General features: G+C 37.5%; 1 protein-coding gene across 1 annotated transcript in view; it reads right to left on the bottom strand.

Moving 5' to 3' along the window:
- The window catches only part of SPOCK1 (SPARC (osteonectin), cwcv and kazal like domains proteoglycan 1), a 328,609-nt gene that overhangs the window by 108,403 nt on the left and 195,233 nt on the right, over nt 1–24,973 (bottom strand). The window lies entirely within an intron of this gene.

The following is a 24,973-nucleotide window of genomic DNA, read 5'->3' as shown; positions in this document are numbered from 1 at the left end:
AAAATTAATGTATAAAAATCACCAAACAACTTTGTCATTGTACATGCAGTAGCCCTCTCTACATGCCAGCTACTGAACAGCTGCTCTTCTTGGATCAATCAGTCCCCCAGGAATGCTATAAAGTAACAGAGAGCATCTCCAAATCTACAGATGCATTTGTACCATGGGAGTGACTGCAGTTGTCCTCAAGTCATGGACTACTCAATTACTGCATTAAAAATGTCTATGAAAAAGACATCTGCTCAAAAAACTTATTGCAAAACATGTGCAATTGATTCTAATTAATGGCTCGTTTTCCTGTCATAATGAACTACTTGACTGATCCAACATTAAGTAATTATCACCAGCCTACTGTTGTAAGCTGATTAAAAGTTTGCTTTAGAAACCACAAGTCAATGTTACAATGCAGATTCATTTTGGCCATGTGTACTTGTCTTTCACTTGAAAGCATTTACAAGGGAAGGCGAGGCATTGCATCAGCTTTGCTGGAGACTGTTAAGAAAAATAACTGCCATCTGTTCTCATACCACAGTAAAAAAAAAGATATAACAGTTCAGCTAGAAATACATTTCAATCCACCACTGAATGACTTCATCATAGTTTTAGAAAAATATATACAGATATTTTTTTAAAGCAATTTCACTACAGCTTGCAATTTGCTACACAATACTGACTCTGATGTAATGACACATTCAGCTGCTAAAATAATAAAAATTCTATTCTTTCATCTCAGTTCTAGTTTTCTTCAAGTCTAACCTTTGTCACAGTGATGACTAGTACTATTAAGAAGCTTGTGTCCACAGAAGGAATCCAATCATGATATCATACGCTATGAAAATAGAAGCCTAGTATTTAAGACTAAATTCCCTTGTTATTTTGAAGAAGTTTTCTTAATGCACAGAGCAGCTTTCCCTCTTTCAGATGCATTCTGCCTTGCAGAGTTACCATTATACCAGACACTAAACGCTGTGGACGGGTGGTTACTTGGCTCTGAACCCCCAAATACAACTCTGCAGACATGCTCTCTTAGGCTAGAGCTGTACAAACCATTTATTTAAGTTTTCCAGAGTAACTGACTCTTCTGCAGCCCCCTTGCCTCCAACAATGCTTTGTTACCAAAATGTAATGATTATCTTATTTTCTCAAACTGTTTCCATTACAGGCATTTCTTTTGTCTTTTCAGCTTGACAAGAAAATTCCCTTGTTCACTTGACTTACAGCCCCACACTTCTAGAAACGCACAAACTCAGAGTCAAAAACATGTTTGGATGTAGTCCTGTAGATACTGATGAGCAGAGACCGGAGATAGATGTGAAAGGTGCTGTGCTTCTCCTTTGGGGACTGCAGAAGGATGGATCATGGCACAAAGCAGACTTGTTACCTTTTCACAGACTTTGATTTCCACAGTCTCAAAAGGCAGACCCTTGTCTATATGTAAAATTGTTAAGAAGAAAGTTTTAGGATGAGTTATAGAAAAACATCTAAGAAATGCTAAACTCGAAGTGTATGATTTAGTGCCATCGTCATCAAAGCCATTAGTCACAAAGCACACAGGATGGAGATGAGCGACTGAACTAATGAGCACCTCATCAAAATTAAATACAGATTGGAGTTCTTAGCTAGACTGATGCCTAACAAATGACAGGATCTTGAGGCTCTGAGCGACAAGTATAAAATACATTGTACAGCATTTGCAGACCAAACTACATTCAGGCATTTTACACTACAACCCTAAAAGACAAGTCCACTCCAGACACGGCTGCTTGTCCCTCTCTGCATAGCCTTACACCCCCCAGCTCTTACTTTCTTTAATCCTACCTTGGTCCCTTGAAGACTGATATTGCAAAGCCAGTTTCTATTGGAAGAGTTTTTTTTGGAGCTAATAATGTTTTCTACCCTCACTTTAAAAAAAAAAATAAAATTTAATTTAATTTGTCCATTTCAAGTCATTTCAGCAGCTCATCAAGCCTGGTGGCCCCTTCCACCACTTTACTGAGAGTAAAAAGAACATGCACAGCCTTAGGCCTAAGCTCTGTTCTCACTGCAGCTGCTTTGAAGCCAACAGCAAGCCATGTGTGTAAAAGCAGAGCCTCCCCCTTAGCTAGGAACTATAATGGTTTCACCTGAGCTTGATTTGCAGTGAGTGTTTCACTTACTGATCCTGAAAGAAACATTTCCCCCCCCCCCATCTTCAGGATCTTCTTTGGTTAATAAGAAGAAATTTATTCTCTCAAAGAGAGTGCTATTTAATAACAAGAAGTCACAGTGGATTAAATCTCAAAGCATTTTATTCTTTTGAAAAGAAAAAGTTAACAATTTTAGTAGCACTTCGTACAATGTGCATAATGAGGCAGGGGATTGCTGCAACACACCTGCAGCAATCCTAACTTCTGCATGTGGGATGTGATTAGCAGCACAGGACAGCAGCCATTTTAGTTGCAAGAAACAATCTGAGTTTCAAAAATGAATATATACTTTTTGAGCTACAGTTTTGTCAGAAACAACAGCGCAAATCATCACTGTATTTGAAGCAAGTAAAAAATAATTATTGTCAGTTTGGCCAAGCGAGCAATAGCTGAAAGTTTTAACTGGATGCCCTGATTCCACACCCTCGCCAAAAAAAAAACCAGATAAGCACCTATTTCCTAGGGAGAACATCTATTTTCCAAAAGTAAACATGTATTTTTCTGGAGCACTATTTTGAGAGGCTAGATAAGACTTTTGGAAGCTTTTCAATCCTATAACCCCTAACACCACATCAAACATCCAAACAAACAAATTAAAACCCAGACAAGAATATTGGCTGCCATAAGCAGCCAGCCAGCAAATCCCTTCTCAATGGAAATGCACATTCACATACTCTGGGAACATGTTTTGCTATGCTAATCATCTTGTTTTAGAATAAATATGTCAGGAGCAAGCCAGGCCAAAGCAAATGAGGCCTTATTTTTTTTCTGACAACTTAACCAACTTTAATCCTGCTTTAAGACTCAGAGTTGAAAGGATCTACTACAAATCATTAGAATATAACAACTGTTGAGAAAGAACAAAACAGAAACTCCCCACTGGGGTAAAAGTGTGCCACAGTTATAAAGACAAGAAGGCCAAGTATTTTCAATATTCTAGAAGCAAACAGACACAAATGTCTTGCTCAAGTATTAAGACTTACAGGCAAACCCTGCCTGCTTTTGCTTTTCAGACTGGTAAACTGATGCACCGAAAGGTGTAAGATTTAAGGAGTAGTTAAGTTTTACAGAATTCAGCCTCTTAACATTTTAATGCATAAAGAAATTTTAGTGGTTTAAAACGTTCACACTTCACCACAGGGAGAACGTACACTGACTCAACTTCATTACTCATTACAGAGACATACAACTTACCACATACTGTGAAAATACAGGGAGACTACATCTGTTTTGCTCGCACAGGAACAGGGAGAATGCAGCAGGGTTTCCAGATGCCACCAGCCAGATGCTAGGACCGTACGCGGCAGCTCTGGCCAGCCCCGCTGCACAGCCTGCCCCAGAGCCACAAACGCGCGGGTCTTCCAAGCACAACGCTCCGGCTGCGGAAGAGGGAGCTCAGAAGGTCTAGAAAACCTGGCTCCACCCAAGATTTTAAGGCTTCCAGGTGCACCCTGGGGAGCCAGAAGCTCGGCCCCAATGAGAGCTGGTGTGTGCAGCTGGCAGCTTTGCCCCAGCTGGCAGCCCCAGGGATGCAAATCACTGAGCCTCATCCCACCTGGCGGGGGACTCGGGGATGCTCCTGGCTGGGAGCACCGGCTCTTGGCACTGAGACAGCCTCTGCAAGGGGCCTTTGAACTCTGCCTTTGATTCGGCAAAAGTTTATCAAACCCGGTGCCTCAAACAAAATATCGCACATTGAGTCATATTTTTTTCCAAAAAATCCACAGCCTTAATTCCTGACCAGCTCTCTGAGTGGACGATATGGGCTGTGCTGTTCAGGGATCTTCACACCTTTGCTTATAACGATTCTCTCCAGTACAGCACAGAAGAGCATATATGGAAAAAAACTTTGGCAAAGCAAGAGGCCAAAATAAGGTCACTTGCACAAAAACTATGTTTTGTTTATTTACTTTTAAAATTGGTTTTATTTACATTTAATTTTAAATTTTACACAGGTCCTAGAACTATGAATAATTTCATTTTTATTTGTCTTAAAATACTCTTGGAAAAAAATGGAATTTTAAAATATTTTAAAGTAGCATTTCAAAAGAGAATAATTTATCTTTTAGGGTGAAACCTGGAGGGCATCACCATACAGCATCACAACCACACTATAGGAAGTGAGAGTGGATATGAAATGGGTAAGCTTAGTTTCACCCAATACTTCCAAACTACTGCACAAAGTTCATTTTCTTACCATTTACTGAGCTAACTGATAGATCTTAATTAATTTACTTATTGAGAAGACAATGATCTCTTAGTCTCTGCTCTGCAGTTGATTTCTCTTGTCGATGGAGTCTCTAGGTGAAGCTGTGGTAAATATAGTACGATATGATTAGGTGGTCTATAAAGACATGAAATTAAAAATGGGACCTCATAAATTTGATACAGAATGTGCAAATTGAGAGTATCAATGTTCAATTTTGAGACAACAGCTTATCAGAAAACATGGGCATATTATATTTTAATAAGCTGTATAATATTGCTACATCAGATAATGACTATAACTCAGAAAAACAATTGAGAAATTGTAATATAATTTAAAATGGCAAATTATATCAACTTTTTTTGTTTCAATTAATATTTGTCTTATCACTGCCAGCTAGAAACAGCCAAAACATCAACAGATTTCATAAGCAAGACCAATTCTGTGCTTTTATGGAGCTATATTTGATCGTCCAAGTGCAAATTCAATTGAAGCTGTACATGAAGTTTAGTATTAGTAAAGATATAAAATGCACTAGAATTCAGATGTTGCATCCAGAAGAAAATTAACAACATTAAGAGTATCTTACTCCTCTTCAAGACTAGTTATTCCCAAATGCACATACAGTAAGCAGATTAAGCATTGATGGTTTTAGTGCAATTACAAATTAGGCTCCTTTGAATACAAGTTGGCAGGCTGTTATTTTGAAAGTCCTGCCAAAGTTTTGGGAGGAAGAAGACAATAAGTAGAAGTTCCTCCTTAGTGCTTTAGAACCTTTTTAGTAATTTTACTGGACAAGAAAAAGACACTTCTTTACCCAAAGGAGTTTTTGTTAGATGAATTTTCAAAGGTCTGCTGCAAATAATGGCAGAAAGTTTCTCAAAAAAACCCCAACAAACAAGTTACACAATTTCTTCTAACAGAAAGTATCAGGTAAGCAAAATAGAGGGATTGGTATTGTCTCTTCTTGTTCTTGAAGTTACTGTGTCAGTCACATTACACAAGCATAGAATTTGGTTCAATACATGTTGCAATTACTTGCTACGCTCACCTCTGTGTTTCTGCTGCCTAAAATACTACAACTGCTTACTTCAGGTCCTGTCTGAATAGTATTGAGCTGGTCAGGAATTTTTTGATAAAAGAGGCATCAACTACAAAATACTAACCTGACAAACCCAAATTATTTCATGGAGATAAATTGGTGTTACTGAACTTCTAATGACATTGCCACTGGAGGTCTAGATGGTGGTGTGCCAGTTTATCTCAGGCTGCAAGTGACCTTGAGGTCCCAAGGTTGGGGCTTGCAGATGCCTTGACACGTGAAGTGCTGCAGGGACAGAAATTCATGTTCCTATTTCCTCTGCTCTAAAGGCAGAAGTCTTCAGACTTCTCAGAGCTCTGGTCCTAGTTGGGCTGATTGCATGGAAGACCGTCTCTTTCAGAGACCTCTTCCGTTGCAGCAAAAGCAATCTCACCATCCTCAGGGTTTGCAGGTTCCCTGGGAGGCAAGCTGGAGTTAGGCACCCCCAGGTGGGCCAAGCCACCACAAAGATTCTCCATATAACCTGTGTTGTGTGCATTAGCTTTCAATTACAGATCACACGGAGACATTCCTCAAGATTAGGATTAACTTCATCCACCTTTCTTTCTTTCTAGACGTTATACCAAACCAAAATTCTGAATGTCACATACAACTACTTATCAATCATGTCCTACTGAAATAAGATTAAAAAGTTCAGTGCACCAAAGCAGGTACCAAGTATTTCTGCTTCCTGAGAAGTTGGAATGAGCTCTGACAGAGCGAACTTAAACGGTTTCCTGAAGCTGGAACAATTCACTGTGGAAAGAGTTTAAAATGTACTGCCTGTACCTTCTCTATGCCTTGTGCACAGTTTGTTCTTGTCTCCCTGAAGGAAGCTTATCACACTAAAGATAAACCCAGCAGTGCCTGGCTGTTTCTATCTTTCCTTTGCATAAGCTGTTCCTCTTGTTCTTGAGGAAAAGAATGACAGAGCTGAAATTTGCCAGTATAAATGGCAATGCTTTCTTCTCTCTTTGTATAATTTTTGTATTCTGTTTATCAGAGCTAGGAGTTTGGCCTCATTTTTACAACCTTTCATATTTTTCACAAGAGCTGTATGTACCTTGAGCCACTACCAGTCAAGCTATGCGAAGAAAACAGTCTATGCTTATTACCTTGAAAAAAAAAGGATACTAAGCTTTTGAATTAGACACAGACTCCTTATTGAATACAAACACTGTAAAATGAGAACAGACATATGATTAGAGTAATTTTTCTACCTGGAATTTACACCTTCACATACAAAGAATAATAACATGCGGAGCTGCTTTGCATTTCAGCATCATCCCATTGGACTTAGATACTACCACTTTGATTTCATTATTCAAAGAAATAATTTCAACTATCTGATTGTACTAAGGCTGTTGATTACTTTCTCTTGCTCCCCAACCAATCTGACTTAAAAGAGCCATAAGAAATAAAAGGCCTCTACTCACTGTACTTCGGTAGATGTGCAAAGATTCTTAATGGGGCATGGTGGTGACTGGGGACCTTTCTGGCAGAATGATGCTTGTTCAAGACTTTCTCCCACAGTAAATGGATAGTCTACTTGCTTGCTGTTCTTTCAAACAATGACACCGATGAGATTATATTGGGAATTAAATCTGTCTATTGCTGGGGAGAGCCAGCAGCCACAGGACTATTCTCAGAAAGCAGGGTGTACTCAGAAGATAGAGTTGGAGATGAAAAATTTAGGAAAGAGTGAAAAGGAAAATCTTGACTGTTGAGGTGAAAGTGTATCAGGTGTCATTCTAATGAAATGAAAAATAGGTATTTCCAAGGGAAGAGGAAGAGTCAAGGAAGAGTCAAGCCTCTATTTCTCACCAACAGTAAGAAGGCAGTATAAAAATAAGCATGGGGAAAACAACGCACCAGGAGGAACTTGTCAGCTTGATCTAGGGAAGGCTGAAAGTTTTGGTATAGAAGTATGTTTTGCAAGAAAAAAACCTGACACATCTTGCAAGGAAAACGCTCTGAAGATTCTTGCATGGATCCTACTAGGTCCAGTTAGCAACCAACTCTTGCAGAGGTCTTGGGGCCCAGGGTGCTCAAAGTTATTGGTTCTGCAAGGTGAAGGATCTTTATACTTTTTATTTTCTTACAGGCTTTAAAGAAACAGAGGATTTGGAAAAGCTGACACAGATTCCGAGGACCTAGAGGGTCAGAAAAACTGTAGTCTGTTAGACTGACTAATTCAATACAACGGCTGCAGGTTAATTCCTGAGATCCGGCAACACTGCTTCTGAGTCAGAGAAACCCCCGAGTGCATCTACTTGAGCAAGGCCCATCAAACAACAGCAAGGTCTGTGTCGAAACAGCTGTAATATGACATTTAAATATGGATACTGTTAAACTGCCAAGACAACTCTTTCTGCACAATATCAGGATCTCCCAGTACAAGTATCCTTCTGAGATGTTAGTACCTGGCCCTACTTATTCCCAGACTAAAAATTATAAGATTGTTCATTAAGGTCATTAAAGAAGCACATGGATTTCTGCCTTTGGGCACTTTAATACATAAAAATGGTGTTTGAAAGGTCTCCTTACATTCTTAGCTAAAAGATTATTGTGCTTACAGGTGATTTATTTTTGCACCTAAATTCTTAATGATTTGCAACTTTTAGACCTAATACATATGCTCCACAGCTGCATAGACATGAAAACTGGCCAGGTACACAAAGGAAAAGAACCAAAACAAGAAATCCACACAAACGTACAATCCTAGTGTTTTTAAAAGTCATTATGCTCTCCTGAATAAATAACACAGCTTCTAAACTCTGTCTGTTCTCATGAATTTTCATAAGAGAATTACTTTCCTTTTCATCGTTATTTTTATACTAACATAAAAAGGAATCTCAGACACCAAACTATGTAAAAATAAAATGAAGTGCCTTGAATTTCAAAGGAGGAGGGGAGGTAGCAGGAAGTTCATAATTAAAGCTGAAATCTTCTCTAGTGCTCCTCAGTTTGTAGAAATCTTCAGCAGCCACTTCTGAACCCTGGATTTTGCATGCTCTGTGAGATGCTGTAACTTGGCACAGAGTGCTTAAAGGTGAAGTGTGGAGCAAATTTAATACTTTTGTTGGCATTGGCTTGCTTTCCTTCCTTCTGTGACAGCCTGTGTGTTTTTTCCCTGTTACCAGAAAAGAATACTTTTTAAGAGGATGAAGGTACCTTTTCTCTGCCCAGGTTCTGATTATTTTTTGATATTAAAATATTGTATTGATCAGGTCTGCCTCCTCCTGCTGGCAGAGCTTGCCAAGATCTCCAAGGAAGCTGAATTGCTGATGGCATGTGAGATTAATCTGAGCTGTCACATTTGTTTGGGAAGGAAAGCTGATCCTCACTCGTTGTGGCCTGTTTCATGCAATTAGACAGCTCCAAAATTGTTTTCACCGAATCTGGCAGAGCAGTCATTTTCCACCATTTCCCTGCTACAGCTCATATTTCTAGTTACAATGTTGAACGCTGTGTGGCTGAGTAGCTGTGCAAAGAGAAAGGTGCAAGTTACTTGGTAAGGCTACAAATCATGGCAGATTTCTTGGCAGCATTTAATAACACCGGGGAGTTCCAACATGACTGATGAACCTCCCAGAAGCTGCAGATAGACAAGCTTTAAAAGGGTCCTCATTCTTGGCCAAATGCAGGGGTCTGTCAAGTTTAATGCCACCAAAACGCCACTGCCTCATGACTCTGCAGACATTCAGCTGCTTGGCAGAATGAAACTGTTGGGAGAAACTAGTGGGCTGAAATAGGTGGCAGACCCACACTGGGATCTTTATCAGCTCTATGTTCTTCAGGATGGTTTATAACCTGGCCTTATTTATTCTGGCAATGGCAGCAGTTCAGTCACATGCAACACATTCCTTACTTCTACACTCCAAAAGGCCCTACTGCCCCAAAAGTGTGAGTTTGGTTTTTTCTGAAGCAAAAAGGTTCAGAAATCTTATTGTCACTTTGCAACTGCAGGGGAAAAATCAATGACCCCCCCCAAACAGGCATCCTTAGACAGCTCAGCCGCGTTCTGCTTCATTATGTTGATTTTGCTTTTCCTAAGGCAAATAACATGCAATCCTCACAAAAATTGACATATTGCTGGTAGGGATGAGAAAGTAAATGCATTTTAAAAAATATAGTAATAATTCTTGCCCCTAAGGCACTAAACCAAATGTTTCTTTTTAAAAATGACTGCACGGTACTTCTGTTGTGTGAATACTTGCTACCATGGTACAAACAATCAGTTACAAGCTGTGCTAGCAAAATATTTGCCCCTTCTGACACATTTTATTATGAGAGAGGCTTATTAAATTCTCAAGAAGGCTACAGAAGATTAAGCTGTTGAGGATTTTTTACAATTAGCATCCATTGCCTAAGAATTCATATATGATTTCTGAATAGAATTGGCTTGTCAAACAACAGACAATTAAAAAAAATAACAATCCCAAAGCCACATCCAGAGTGTAGTCAAAATGCACTATTCAAGGTTGGTTTGGAAAAATAAACAGAATGCAGTTTCCTATGTTAGAATAAAATGAATGTTAGTGAAATGCATGCTAACCAAACCAGTTATAAATATTGTAAGGAGCTGGGTAATTTTAAAATCCCATCCTTTTTAGCATCTAAATAGGCTAATGCTCCTGTTGCTTATTCAGCACTGGTGATTTACTGAGCTCAGTACTATGAATGTCTAAACATTCTGCTGAATTTCTCAACATATTCAGTGCTGTCTGTCTGGCTATTTGATGCTAGAGATGGAGATCATAATATCTATACCACTCCCAGCTTCTCAAATGAGGCCATCAAGAGCATTGCCCATCTTATATCGGGCTATGTCTTAATGAAAGGTGACTAGAGCTTCAGGAAGGTCCCAAACTGATAGACAGAATTTACATAATCACATTAATTTATGATACTAACTGAATGCACATGATCCAGTCTAGAGACAGCATGTGGTGAAACACACCTTTAGGTAAAATTTGAAGATGAATGCAATCGACATACTTGCAGAAAATGCAAGATATACATTTCATGAGTTACTTCCACTGAGTTATTAAAATTTCACTTTGCTGTGACCTTGAATCATGAAGCCTAGCAACCATGCATTACAAACCACCCATTCTTCCCATATTCTTCAAATATGTAGCTCCATAGGCTCCCCTACCCATGGAGGCTCAAGGTGCCATTAAAATGCAATGTAGCTATGCAGTTACACTTTTGAAAGCTTCAGCATTTTATAGCAGCTTCCTCAAAAGCATATTTTACTGTGTGAAAAAGTGAGACTCAACCAGTGACATATTTAGATATATAGCATAACATTACCTGGGACTTCTACAGGTTTTGTAACAAAATAGATTTAAATGCTTTGCTGCTAAGTTATTAAACAGGAATCAGTTTAGTGCAGACAATGCTGTTGGCTTAACATGTGCCACCTTACTTTCAGTCACTCCTTCCCACCCGAATTTCACTTCAGTATACACTTCCCTTTGTTTATCTTGCTGTGATCAACTATACACCTATGTCCTCACTGCTCTGATTTTGTCCCCATTCATCCTTTGTGACTTAGCTTATGAGAGACTAATGGACTGAACAAGGGTCAACATTTCTTCATCTCTATCAACTCATTTGGACTAATCCTGAATTAACCATTTCACTCATAAGAGATGGCTGCTCTTTTGACCACATTTGTCTTGTGTACTGAGCTCTATTCCTGTGAGCTCCCAGATGGCTTTCAACAATTTCTCTTTCAATCCCCTTCTCTCCCCTGTCCTTCTCTTACTTGCTATTGATTCCTTGTACCCTATTCTTATTCTTATTCTTTCTTTCTACCATTTCTCTGCTGCTGTGGTGGAAATCTAGGGACTGCACTAATTTTTTTCATGGCAAATGAATCCTATTTTTTTCCCCAATGTTGTTGCATTTCTTCATAAAACACTTTTTTTCTTTCAAAACCTACTGTCTGTAGTCTACCTTATGCCTGACTGGCATCTCTGATTCTCTCCTCCAGCCCTGTTTTCTCAAGATCTGGTCAGCTTGTTTAAGGAGAATTTTATAAAATTGTGAAAAAAATTGCAGTACTCTTTCCTACTCACTGTTGTATTTAACCATTTTGACTCTAATCTTTCAGCCTCACCACTCTGCTCAGACCTCCTCCCAGCTACTTTTCCTCTCACTTTCCCCCTCCTACCTCTGAAACGTTGTTCTGCTTCATTCAACCTCAAAAATGAGATCCCTTGGAGAAGCAGGGATTCCATCTCTGCTAGGAAGTATCATATTAAGTATTATGTTCTGTCTAGATGGTCTCTCAATGTCATTTTGGTGCTTTACCTGTAATAGTCTAGTCTTCTTACCTTTCTACACTTGAATCCTTGGAAGTCTGAGAAACTTTACAGGTGTCCTCTCTGGTTTATTCTTCTATCTCTTTGAACTATTGCTGTGATTTCTTCCCAGGAACATCTTACCCACATTAGAAGCTCACCATGTCAAAACCAAGCATACGATATTTCTTCTCACATCAGCCTCTCTATTTTTCAGTCACTGTTTCCCTATCACCACATTTATCATCTGGACTTATTCTTTAGCTTTATCTTTCCTTTCCCAGACGCAAGCCATAGCACATTATCTTTCTGCTTTCCACTATGTCCAAGAGGAAAATATCATGAATTTAGCTATGTCCTATATCTTCTTCCTAAAGTCCTTTCAGATCACCTGAACAATAATTCTCACATTTTGCTTGTTTACAATCTATTCGTCTCTTATTTTCTGTCTGTATACTGTTTAGGATACAAAATGTACTTTTACCTTTAGACCTATCAGAGTTCTGGGTCATTAGTAAATAATACTTTGGGCGAGGGAAGGAGGTATTTGCAAAGGTAAAATACAGAATATCAGTTTGTTTCTTCCCAGAGCTGGAAAGTAATTTACATGCTCTGAGATACCTTCTGCATGAGCCCATTTCCTTACATATAAAGGAAGCCAAAGGCTGGTTAAGTCTTACTCTGAGGGTTGCAATATAGCAGCTGTAAGGCTGTTTTATGTATTGACAGCTGTGTTTTGGATTCATGCTCTAATGATCCTCATTTCTTTCCTACCTTTCAGAATTTAGCAGAAAGCCCTATAAACAGGTGAGCTGGAGTAATCAGACCACTGAATACCAGGAACACTGAAACTTCAGATTGTGTTTTCTGACCAACAGCCTTCAGAAAACTTTTCTCATCTTGATCATGATCCTAAGGTGTCAGTGATGGAGGTCTTCTCTACCCAGCTGTGAAGAGGGCAGGGTTTCCATTTCAGCATTCAACATATTGCTGGTGTACTGTCAAGGGCTGGGTGAAACCTGTTATGAAATGAATAGCTCTCACTGTGTTTCATCAAAAACTGGAATATGAGTTTCTGAAAGGACTATGAACCTCAGTTATACAGGCAGCTGGTTCAAAATGAAGCAAAAATTTCTCAACTAACAAAGGAACTAATTAAAAAAAACCCTCAGACTTGTGAGGTCTTCCTTTGCTAAAGTAAAATATTGTTGCAAATGAAAAATTTATACACAGATAAAACATAGGAGCTCAAGAAATTAACTATGGATGAGGTGCTAAGCAGGAATGACTGCAGTGTAATTCAATTTGGCAGTCTTGGGCTTCAGGTAAACTGGATTAGCTAAGACTAGAAATATCTGTCAAAGGACTTGAAAGAGGTTTAAAGCCAGATGACTGACCAGAATAATGGCACACAGCATTACAATGTACAGCGATGAAGAACGGACAGACTAATTTATACAATCAAGCTACAAAATGTCCCTTCTGTTCAACACAGACCATCAATTTAAATGCCAATAAGGTGCAAAGAAAGAATTTCTAAAGAAGAGGAAAGAAAAAAGCAGAGGATATACAAGTTTCCTGTATTTCTATCTGTTGAGTCATCTTCTGAGCAAGGCAAGAGACTGGATGCTAGACTAGAGGAGCAGGTTTGATTCTTTGTGTTTTCAACACTTTTTAACTAACCCTGTTCTCTTGACTTCTTAACTCATTAAACAAACAAACAAAAAAACTTACATTATGCTTTACTACTAAGGTTAATTAGACTTCTGCAGTTGATGATCACTGATTGTAACAACCAACTAATTATGATGGTTTGTTTTGTTTCATAAAAGAAGATGGGTTGCGTGGTGATCAAAGCTAGAGGCTAGCTAAATCAGCAAAGCAAAATTCCCAGCTGTCACTCCCCATACATATTAAATAACATTTTCCTGGATATTATCATAATAAAGCTGTGACAGAGTTACAATAACAAAACTAGGCTAAGCATACCATATTGTTTCTTACTAAACTTTATATACTATGTGTGGATGATGCAAAGACAATTCTCTTTAGTAGCTGCATAAATACAGATAAATACAAGAAATACAGTACAGCCATAAGCCGTAACAAAGCACACAGTAACAGGATATTGCTGTGGACCAGGTAGTTTGCGAGATGTAAGGCATGCAGCCATCCAAGAATCTCAGCAATAGCCTTCTAGCAGAGTATGGATAGCTTGGTATGCTACTGCCAAGTAATCACTTGTTTGAAAGAGCTGTTGCCCCACTTTTTTTAGCAAATTCCATCAAACTTCAGCAAATAAAAGGATATTAAAAGGTGTTATAAATACCTCTCTCTCAGCTATTTTGACCTTATTTTCTAGAATCATCATTTCCCACCCAGTACTTTATTTCCTGTGCGTCAGGATAAGTAGTTGGTGCCTCAGTGACCCTTGTCTTGAAACTGAGAATATGGAAAGTTTAGAAACATACTTAACGTTTCCTTCTCAAAGAAGCGACTGCCGACTAGTTGAAACCAAAATAATCCATGGGAAAATGGATGCTGAAGGAGAAAAGAGCTAATCTTGTCAAAATATTTTACTTACCCAAATTCAGAATTATAGGCTAGTTTATATTAAAAGCCTTTTTGTGTTAAAGCAAAACTTACACCAGAAGCTGTTAAAAAAGAAACATCAAAATCAAACTGAAATATTTCAAGATCAGATGAACAAACACTTAAAGTAATTTGATTGAACCTTATTGTGTATCTGAACATGAATTTTGTCAAGATTTTTTCTTTTTGTTAAGATGGAAAAATGCTAAAACTCCAAATTTGTGAGGAGACAAGAAAACAGTTTCTCACCAATTCCAACAAAGAACACTAATAATCTGATTTAATGAGAGTAATTAGATCACATTTATCCTCTGTATTTTATGAAGCCTCTTGAGATTAATACAGTTGGAAGGCTCAAAATTATTGCCAGTAAAAGGAGAAAGAAAAAGGGGAAACAGAAGAAAAATTGACAAAATTGCAACATAATCTGAAGTCTTAAGGCTGTATTCTCCATCAGCGATAGTTTAAATATTACTTCAGAACAAAATGTCACTACCGTGTTTTTAAGGTAAATTGTAAACAACATCATTTGCAAAGGTTTCTTTGCAAAAGTGAAATAACTTAGTTCAAATATCTCCTCCAAAACTATTACAAAACTACTCCTTTCTAGCAGAGTGTGCTACATGAAAAATTAACAGATGATTCATTCAGTTTGGGTCAAAACTGGGACTGCAGATGAAAGCTCCTCTAATCCTAATCATAACTGTTGGGACAGTCCTTCTTTGACTCCGTTAAAAAATTGGCTGCACAATAAGAAGTGTAAAGTATTACAGATTCAGTATGGTGCTGCAAGAAAGATGAGAAAACGCTAAAGATGAGAATATAGTTTAGGCCAGAGGAAAAATAAAAATACATAAAAATAAACAGGAGATAAAATATATCAGTGAAAATAATTGGGTTCCAATGAACTGCACAGCATGCTTTAGCCCTCAGGTACATTTCCTTTTTTTGAAAAGTAACATAATTTTGAAATTTTACGGGGCTGTAAAAGAGCCTCAAGGTACAAAAAATGTTCTTTAATTTAAAACTATGTTATGTTGTATAGAAGCATGGTTATTCAGATGTGTGAGGTAACATAAGCCCTCATTAAGGGACAAAATAATTTCTTTTCAAAGTGCTGATCTTCTAGGCAGGAGAAAACTACAGAGACTGTCAGAGAAAATTTATTTCATGACAAGTTTTGCTGCTAGAGTTAAAATGCAATATAAGCAAATTACTGCAGTAGTTAGAGTGATCACATCACTAAGCGTTCACAAGATTTGTGAGATTTTTTTTCCTGAATCCTGCAGGTCTAGTAGCAAGTCCTCAGAACACGCTGAAGCATTTGATTTTCCTGGAAAAGTGTGAAGAGAGATAATGACAGAAATTGCCTGTTCTTCAGTATGCAAAGAGAATTCTGAGAAAAAAAGACTAGTTGAAGGCTATTGGGAAAGTCTACTTTGCAATATCCACTTATTAAAGATACTGTCCCAGAAAATGGAGAAGAAAGAAGACTGAGAATTTTTTTTTTTTTGGATAGTAGGCATTCATCAGAAACCAGTGAAGACCCAGACAAAGGATTGCATCTTTCAGAAATCATAATCCAATATGTTTCATCTCTACCATTGTAGAAATAAAATATGAAAGCAGCAATGCTAGGTCACTCCCAAATAATGAAAAGAGTAGAGAAAATGTCTCTGGACACTTTTCCAGGAGCAAAGCCATACCATGCCTCTTGAGATAATAATGAAAGAAAATAATGCCTTATCTTCTCTAGGTACAAATGATAATTGAATGCTCATGTCATTTGGGAGTAACTGCATGCTATAGACTCTCTTCACCACTTTAATATAAAGTAAATTTGTCATATCATCAAGACAGGGGGTGGTGATTACATCAGTCTGATTTTACTGACTTCTTAAAGGTTGTATGCTGGAATGTCATGGGAGTGGATTTTATTTACCTTTCTGTTAACAATAGCAGTACAGACTCAGTAGAGCTTGAGTCCCAGTTGAGTGCCATAACCATCAGGCTACTGAGTGAATTTTGCATAATTAATGAAATGTTCATTGGGTCAGACATGGACAGATACCAGTTTGACAACCCAGTGACGAAGGCACTCACCCAGGCTGATGGGACCAAATCCCTTCTCCAATTAACACCAAGAGAAAGGAATAAAAGCTACAGACTTTCAGGGAAAGCCATAAAGAAAAGGCAATAACCACTTATCAGAAGATCCAGAAGACCATTCTACCTGAGTGACCAGGCTTGAACCTCTCTTTTTTACATTCTACATTCAAGGTCTCTTCACCATCCTACTCACATTTCTGAGGTGAGAGACTCTTGTCAAGAACTATTCCTTACAGTCCTAGAAAATGTTTTGTTGAATTGACAGGAAAACCATTTCATCAGAAAACTCCTGTACATGTCTACTCAATACTTAAAGCTGAAAGCTTGTTTTCGTTTTAAACTTATTTCTGTTTCCACTTTCTCAAAATGTTCCCGTGTTAAAAAAATCTCAGCAGGGAGCTGAGTGCAAACTGAGACTGCAAAGACTATACAGATAATTCTACAAAATTAAGAGCTAATCCAAGAACATTAAAAAAACCCCAGTTTTAAGTACTGTATCTAATTGCAATATTTGATTTCATAGAGGTGGTAGTTTTACACTGGCTGCCATACAAGTTTTCTTTTTCTTCTTTTTTAAATATACTAATTAGAGTAGGAAATAACTCTGTGGAATCTGCTAGAAATTTTGACTTTTTAAATTGCAATCACTGAATGTTCTGTATTTACTTGAAATGAATCTTTTAGGATTTCATTGTTAAAGTAGTGAACATAAATCCAATAATTGATAGCAGAATGAAGGCTTGATAATTCTCTTAACTAATTTGAAAACTTGTTAATCTTCCTGCCCCTGCTATTCCACAAAGAATTAATAGCACAGATCTGTAGAAATGTTTCCTGGTAATTACGCTTCATTAATGTAACAGAATCTATCATGATATATTTGGTATTTATTTATTTATTTATTTTAGCTCTACGCTGTAGCCAGTTAAGTGGCTTAGAATGAATATACAGTCCTTGATAAAAGATATACCACTGAATTTACAGATGAGAAAGGTGAATATTGATCCTCCAAACATAAAATGACCCTGTAGGCTTCCAGCTCTACAGGCATGTAAGTATGAGATGGGCTTTAATGAATCAATATTTTCTTGTTGAGGAAAGTGAATGCTGGAGTTCAACATCGTCTCACGGACTGCCTGCTCACAGCCTCCAGACCATCAAATCCACCAGGCCAAATCCTGAGAGTTCTGGGATCCTGAAATGATAACTCTTTTCAGTTTTAAGGAGCCACGAAGAGGCGTGATACAAGATAAAATTTCATCTTTTGACTACGGGCACTGAGAATTTAGCGCTGACCTTCACAGCAGATTCAAGTGAGAAAGAATGAGGGGAAGAGCTCAAACTACAGAAGTGAATTTCCTTCTTTTCCTTGTTAGGTTTTGAAGTTCAAACATATGATCACCTTTTCCAATTATTAGAGAGATCACACAAGAGTTCTGCATTGGTGATATGGACTGTAATTAAAATGCACATCGGCATGGTGCTTCCTTCCTTGACTCCCTTAAGAAATTGGCTGCATAATAAGTGTAAAGTATTACACAGAAATATCAAGATTTTTTCCACCCCTCTTTTTAAGGTACAGAAGATGCTCCTGGGAATGAAATTATCATTTATTATAAGTCTGGTTTAAATCTAAAGACACAAGCAATATGTCTTTCAAAAGCGTGCTAAAGTATTACTCCTTTTGTCTAAAAAGTTAATGGCACAGCATTGCCTTTCTTTCATTAATTTGTAAGTGGAACAGTGATACCTGAACTGACATATTTAAAGAAGCAAAATATTTTGGCTTGATTTCTAATCATCATTAGTACTCCCTATGTACAGAGCTTTAAACAGACTGTACTTTGGTGGCTCATGTCCATAAATAATGTCATTTGTGGTTCGTTGGTTGAATTAATCTGATATAAAATGACTAAATTGAAAATCTGTAGGTTGAGCTCTTGATGAGTTCTGGCAGAGCACTAAGCAGGCAATCATAAGCTTATTAATGAAAAGAGAATGATAGAAATTGAAATATTACAGAAGCAGGAAGTAACAGATTAAAAGTTAATTTTGATAACATAACTTGCACCAAATAAGAAAATGATTGATGCAAGAAGCTCCTTTCTCTTGTTTCCATATGCCATTTCTTTCAAAAGAGTGCCATTAGATGGAACTGCATGGCTGTGAAAGGGATAAAACACCTAAGACTACCTTTTTCAACTTCTTATATTAGCTGTCATTCATACCTTTGTTGCTAATCTAGTTTGGAACTGGCAAACCTATGTGGAAAAGGTCTTCACAGTGTAAGTTTTTTGCAAGCTTTAACTCAAAAATGAAAGCCTGTAAAGATACTCGTTGCTGAATTCCTCAGGGTGGTCTTGGATATGGCTTCATCATTTTTCCTAGTGAAGTTTTGTGCCTGAAATGATGAAGGATATTGAACCAGATAAGAAATTCAGCAGAACTCTGCAGAAAACCACTTCCACCTTTAGAGGAGCCAAGGTTTCCCACCCAACAGAGCCATACACACAGGATAGAAAGCTGTGAACTATGTAAGGCAGGAGGTGTAAAAGAAGAGTCTGGCCCAACTCATTAGAATTTTAGCCTATTGTTAGCAACGCCTTTCACTGCTAGCGAAAGGCTTTAGAAGCAATAACTGGGAAATCTCAGAAGAGTAATGGTAAAATATAGAACTGTTTTACAAACAATAAAGATCAGTCTTTAGCAGGTTTAAAAGTTAGATATGTTGAGTCTGCATCATATTGAAGACACACGATTGTAAAAAGCAGCAAGCTGACCAGCATCAAATGAAATGCAATATTTTTAAGGCCTAATTTGAAAATTTCATACAAAAAATATTGTTTGTAACATTCACTGAATTGCAATGTATAATGCTGTTTATCAAAAGGTAGATTTTAAAATGCTGCACATTTAATACTTTTTCCAATATAATGGGATGTTGGAAATTGAAGAAAAGCTTTAATAAAATTCCTTTGCCATAAACATCAGTCCCAATCTTACAAAACCATGCCTTTTATTAGCACTAAAAAGACTTTTCCACTGAACACATTCATGTCCTGGGGCTTCTACAGCAAAAACCAGCAATAAATTTAGAATCTCCAGTAAACAGATTATTGTATAAATACAGAATAATTTTCGGAGCATTGGAGGTCATTTGTAAACATTAAATAATAATTTCTGACTGACTGGATTACTCAACAGATTTAAGATAGGGATAAACAGCAAAAATACAGACACGTATTAAATACTATTACAAATTTGCTCCCAGCAATTCTGTGGTTAAGATTTTTAGCACATAGAAAATACAAAGAGCTTGAATTGGGAAATACCTTCTTAATCTACTGGGCTGTGGTAAACCCAGAAAGACTGCAGATTCCAAGTCATTTGAGGGTTAACGTAGTCATAAAGTCAGCCAACAACTCAAGGCAAAAAGACATGCATGCGACCTCCAAGATAAATGGTCAAATGTGGTACTGCTGACAGGTATAAGGACAGCCTGTAGAACTGTCCTGTTGGGTCCCACATCTGAATATACCTACCTGTTTATATTTTAATAATAGTGATAATGATGATGTGTTAAGGTTGTTTGAAAAAGCATTAAAAATCCGAGAATTACCAAGCATGCAAAGCCTAATGTCTTCTTACAGGATGAGGATACAAAGGCAGAGTCTCATCCAACTTTATTCATTTGTTCATTATTCATTTCTTGACAAATCTCTTGACATTTGCCAAGCAGCTGACATTTATACCAATTACTGTTTTCGTATCTTGCTCACTTGAGAGTGAGCAAGAAGAGCTTTCCAAACAACAAAAAAGCCAACATCCTTTATGCTATAAACAGCTCACAATCCAAGTCAGGAAGAGACAAATGCCATGGAGGAGGTGATTGAACTTTTAACTCAGCCTTCTTCTAGATATCTCAAGGGAAACAGGAGTTTTTGGATGCTAACTTAGCTTTGAATGCTAGCTCTTGACAAGTTGATAAGAGCTATATCAAGAGGTTTATATATGACCAATTCTGCAGTCACCAAAAGAGCCCACTGAGATAGTAAAACCATTGAAGAACAAACATTGTGTTGCCCTTATTTTCTCTTTCATGTATTTAAGTTTTCCTGCTGCTTGTGTTCCCTATGAAACTGCTGCACAAACTTACATTCACACATGAGCTTTCAGACATGCATTTTCCACCATTATACATTTAAGTTTCACATTAGTCAGAACTCAGAGCTCTAAACACTGAATTTTATATATAGTTTATATGTAATGCTCTATTAGGTATGGCTTGTATTTGTTTCAAACTCCCTCCTCCCCCTCTTTTTGTTATCATGTTAATAAAAAATGTTTTGATCCAAGAAAAGTAATTTTGGCTATTGTATGTTTCTAGTGAGGATGAAACAAATGTAGAATGCTATGTACAAATCCTTGAAACAGTAAATTCCATATATGTATACCCAATTCTGGACTGTATATCAATCCAGAGGTACACAGAACATTAAAGCCAGAACTGTCCTCCAGAAAGCTCAGCTGAAAGCCCACCTGGAATACAGACATTCCAATTGCAGATATTCTACTGGGGCTCAGGGAAGGACAACCACAGGTTTAAAGCAGGCATGAATAGAACAGGCACTTAAAAGAGGGGATTAATTTAAGAAATAAAGATTAAAATCTTAATAAGCAATGACTCAGAGGGAATATAATACCTAAAGATGTGTAAAGAGTTTAAATAGCAAGAAGACAAAGTGATAATTTTGAGTTTAATTTCTTGACTGATCTCAGCAGCCAAGCCCAATAAGCTCTGCCACAAAGGAAAACTAAGACAGTCAAGAGGAATATGTTTTTAAGAGAGCTGTAAGAAAAGAGTAGGAGCATTTGCTTAAGTCTAGCAAAACCACAGAAAGTCATTATTTCCAAATAAATACTGAGGAACCATTTAGGAAAACTCCAGAAGTTTTAGCTGGATTTGAATAAATTTAAGCTAGATATTAGCAGGTTTCTAACCAGAAGGGTTGAGATGCTAAGATTCTTCCAAACAGAGTAGAGGGGGCAATAAACCTTATTAACTTTAAGACAGAACTTGGTAGGCTAATAAAAAAAGTTTATATGATACTCTTGCAGAGGGACTGAACTTAATGATCCAAGAAGTCACTTCTGGTCCATTTTTATATACTGCTAAAAGCGTACAACTTGAAATATTAAAAGCAGGAATTTTACAAAGTGGTATTCAATCCATCCAATAATATTACCTTTAAATGCACAAACTATTTATAAATGTTAATTAAAGTGCAGAATATAATAGATTATTTTCTTATTCTATTCACTATAATAACTTTCTGATGACAGCAAAGGTATCCAGAGGTATTGAGGTGGTTTTCAGCGAGTGCTCTGATACTGGTCTAAAAGGAGTTCTGCAGCAGGAGAATGTCTCAATAACCATTGTATTTCCTCTTGTGCCTGCAGCATCCTCACAGTAAAGTAGAGCACAGTAAGATAGGAGCTGCAGAGTAAAAGACAATGACCTTAGCAGTGAGATGTTCACCCCAGCAGCCAGGTGCTTGGTGACTGTGAATAAAATACAGTCAATCCCCTGTTGATAGCAAGAATGAGTTCACCTATTGCTATTGCCAAAGCAGACAGAGATAAGGACTACACACTCTAAAATCCATTATAAAAGAGCTGTGCACTACCATATATTTTAAAAATTACTCATGTCCAATAGGCGACAGTCACCTTGCACTATTCTAATGAGCTCTAAAGCTGATGAAGCATGACTAGCAATGAGTTACCAGTTCTGGGGAGAGAAGTGCAGAGTGGCTAATTGGCCTCGGGATGCAGAAAGTTTCCCATCTAGGCTATTGGCGACAATCTTGTGCCATTTCCATGGGATATGTCCATGCTTTGTCTGATCATACTTTAGCATGTCTACATTCTTCTGTGGAAGTTTGAAAATGCATGGAAATTCCAAAATGCATGGTGCAAAACTTGGAAGCTTTTTGCTTTGAGTCAGGAACTATATTTGAATTCAGCTTTAAAGATGACTGCAGTACTTAAAGTCAAGGAAGGTGGATCTTTCCTTCTACTTGTTTGCTAAGGTTCCGGAGTCTTTTACCTCTGAGGTTTGAAATACACCAAAGTCAGCAGCGTATCTAGAGCTCGGGAAAGCCAGAAAACAGCCTAAAAGGTACATGAAGTCTTGTCTCTTGAGGGTAGATACCATAGCCAGCTTCCTCCAGAAAATAAGAAACTGGAGGATTTTTGTGCAGAAACTCCTGGCAGCCAGTAGGTCACTCTCGTGACTCAGAACAGAACCAGCTCATATCATCTTGATTGATGAAAGCCAGTCCCTCCACAGACTCTCCCTATGGTCTCTTTAGTTAAAAGCAATTTACCTTAGGCAGAGTTGAAACTGAGAAATGGACCACTTGGAAAATGAGACCTACAGTTTACAGATTATCCTGTTCAGGAGAGTAATATCTGCTTTTAAAACCAGTGAGTGCTGTTCCAATATTTAAGCATCCTTGGACTGAATCCCAGGCTGTTAAAGACAGAAACTGTCTTGGAGGAAAAGCTAGTGACCTTTTGGGGTTCATGCTTAGACTGTAATTTTCATAATCAAAATTTTAAAAATAACTGTAATGGGGAACAAAGGATAGTGCCAGACTCTTATACTGTTCTCTCTTAATATTCAGTGGTCCCTTGAGCACTCATAGATTGATGGCACATCATACCATGTGCTCTCTGTCTTACTACAAGGCAACATAGCCCACATAAGAAAAACAAACATTCCTGATTTCCACATGTCTGTTACTTGTCTGCTGCAAAACCCAAAGCTTTTGCACTGTAGCAGAGGCATGCCTTTGTTGTCAGGCAGTCCAGAAATGAAATACTTCTAAAAGCTTTCACGTTTTCTCTAAGGACTTCCACACATCACTTGCACACCACTTGCACATCACATTATGTGCTTTACTTGGCTGTGACCTCAAAGGCCTCTCGCTCTTTTGATTTTCCTGGATTCTCATTTATTTTTCTGGACAAACAGCATGAGCTACAGTTAAACTGTGCAATGTACCATGAGTGATTAGATATTAGAAAGAATAATAGTCTTTACAGAGTAATGCATTATAGTTTACAAATTACCAAAAAAAAGCCATTTACTCCATCTTGTTCATGTCTAGAACTTTCATTCATAGAAGATTAAAATAATTCTACAAGATTCTGTCAGAGGTACCCTTGGGAATAATAAGCCTAAATTTTGGCAATTTCCCCAGTACAATATATCTGTTTGAAAAAACACCTAATGCAATCTGTTGTTTTTTGTGAGTGTGTTTAATCAAATATTTCAACGCTCTTTCTTCTGAAGCAAAAATCTATGCCAGTAGATTAGAGAAATCAATGCTCAGCATTAGAGGTGGATAAAATGTTTCACATGAAAACTTTCTTGTTTTCAGGGAAAATCACATTTAGTAACTCCAAAGCAGTTTGCAGAGAGATGTAAACATTGTTGTATTGTTACTTGGAAAAAAAAAAAATCCAACAAATTTGAAATGGCTTTATTTTTTTCTAAAACAACTGTCAAAAGATTTTCTTTTTGCTCTGAACTGGGCAGTTTTCTTCCCTTAATTCTGAAAATGTTAATCAACAAAAGAATTCATTTGGTGCCCATAAACAAATCTGCAGTAAAAATTAACTCATAACTGTGAATTCATCCCAGAACTTAGAAGAAACTCTGGGGATGTGAAAAATAATTTTGATATTTACGTTTTCTGCATCCAAGTGCATACATTAACAATTTAATCTTCATAATGATTTTATTATAGAGCTGTATTATCCTGAATTATTGAGTGGAGTCCCACATCTCACCATTAAAGTTATGGAGGCCTGTTACTCTAGGAAGGCCTCAGTGTCCCAGAACACATTTTTTGGCATGCTGCCTACCCAGGATGGATGAACAAACTGTGTTTCACTGCAGCACTGTTGAAAACAACTGCATTTTTCCTCAGCTAAGATTAAATAATAATTGAAAGAACAGTATTTTTACAGCAGATTTTTCAAATTTTCTGTGTAATTTTGCCACTCTTGCACCTGCCAGCTTACAAGAAAGCATCAAGGCTTCAGTGAAAAGGGGGAGAATTCACCCTATTAGGGAGTCACATCCCCTCCCTTTTCATTTTAGCACAAACTGAAAGAAAAGTAGGGATTTGCAGAGAAATTAGAAATATTGACACTTTACTTTGGAAACATTCTGAAGTAATAAAAGCTTACTAGAAAAACTACTTGGATAGTCTCCATGGAGAAAGACAAGAAAATGAATAAACTACCCAGCGGTCTTGCCCTATTATTGTCTGGGTTCCCCCATCTTGCTGCTTGTGATAGCCCATTCAAGAAAATACATACAAGTAAAACACATAAAATTAACACTAACAAATACACCAACAGGAAGCTGAACAATGTTCTTTTGTAAAGTTCCCTTTGGGATATGCTTTTT

The sequence above is a fragment of the Buteo buteo genome, chromosome 24 (genome assembly GCF_964188355.1).
Source record: "Buteo buteo chromosome 24, bButBut1.hap1.1, whole genome shotgun sequence".
Classification (NCBI taxonomy): domain Eukaryota; kingdom Metazoa; phylum Chordata; class Aves; order Accipitriformes; family Accipitridae; genus Buteo; species Buteo buteo.
This window is presented reverse-complemented; position numbering and strand designations above follow the sequence as displayed.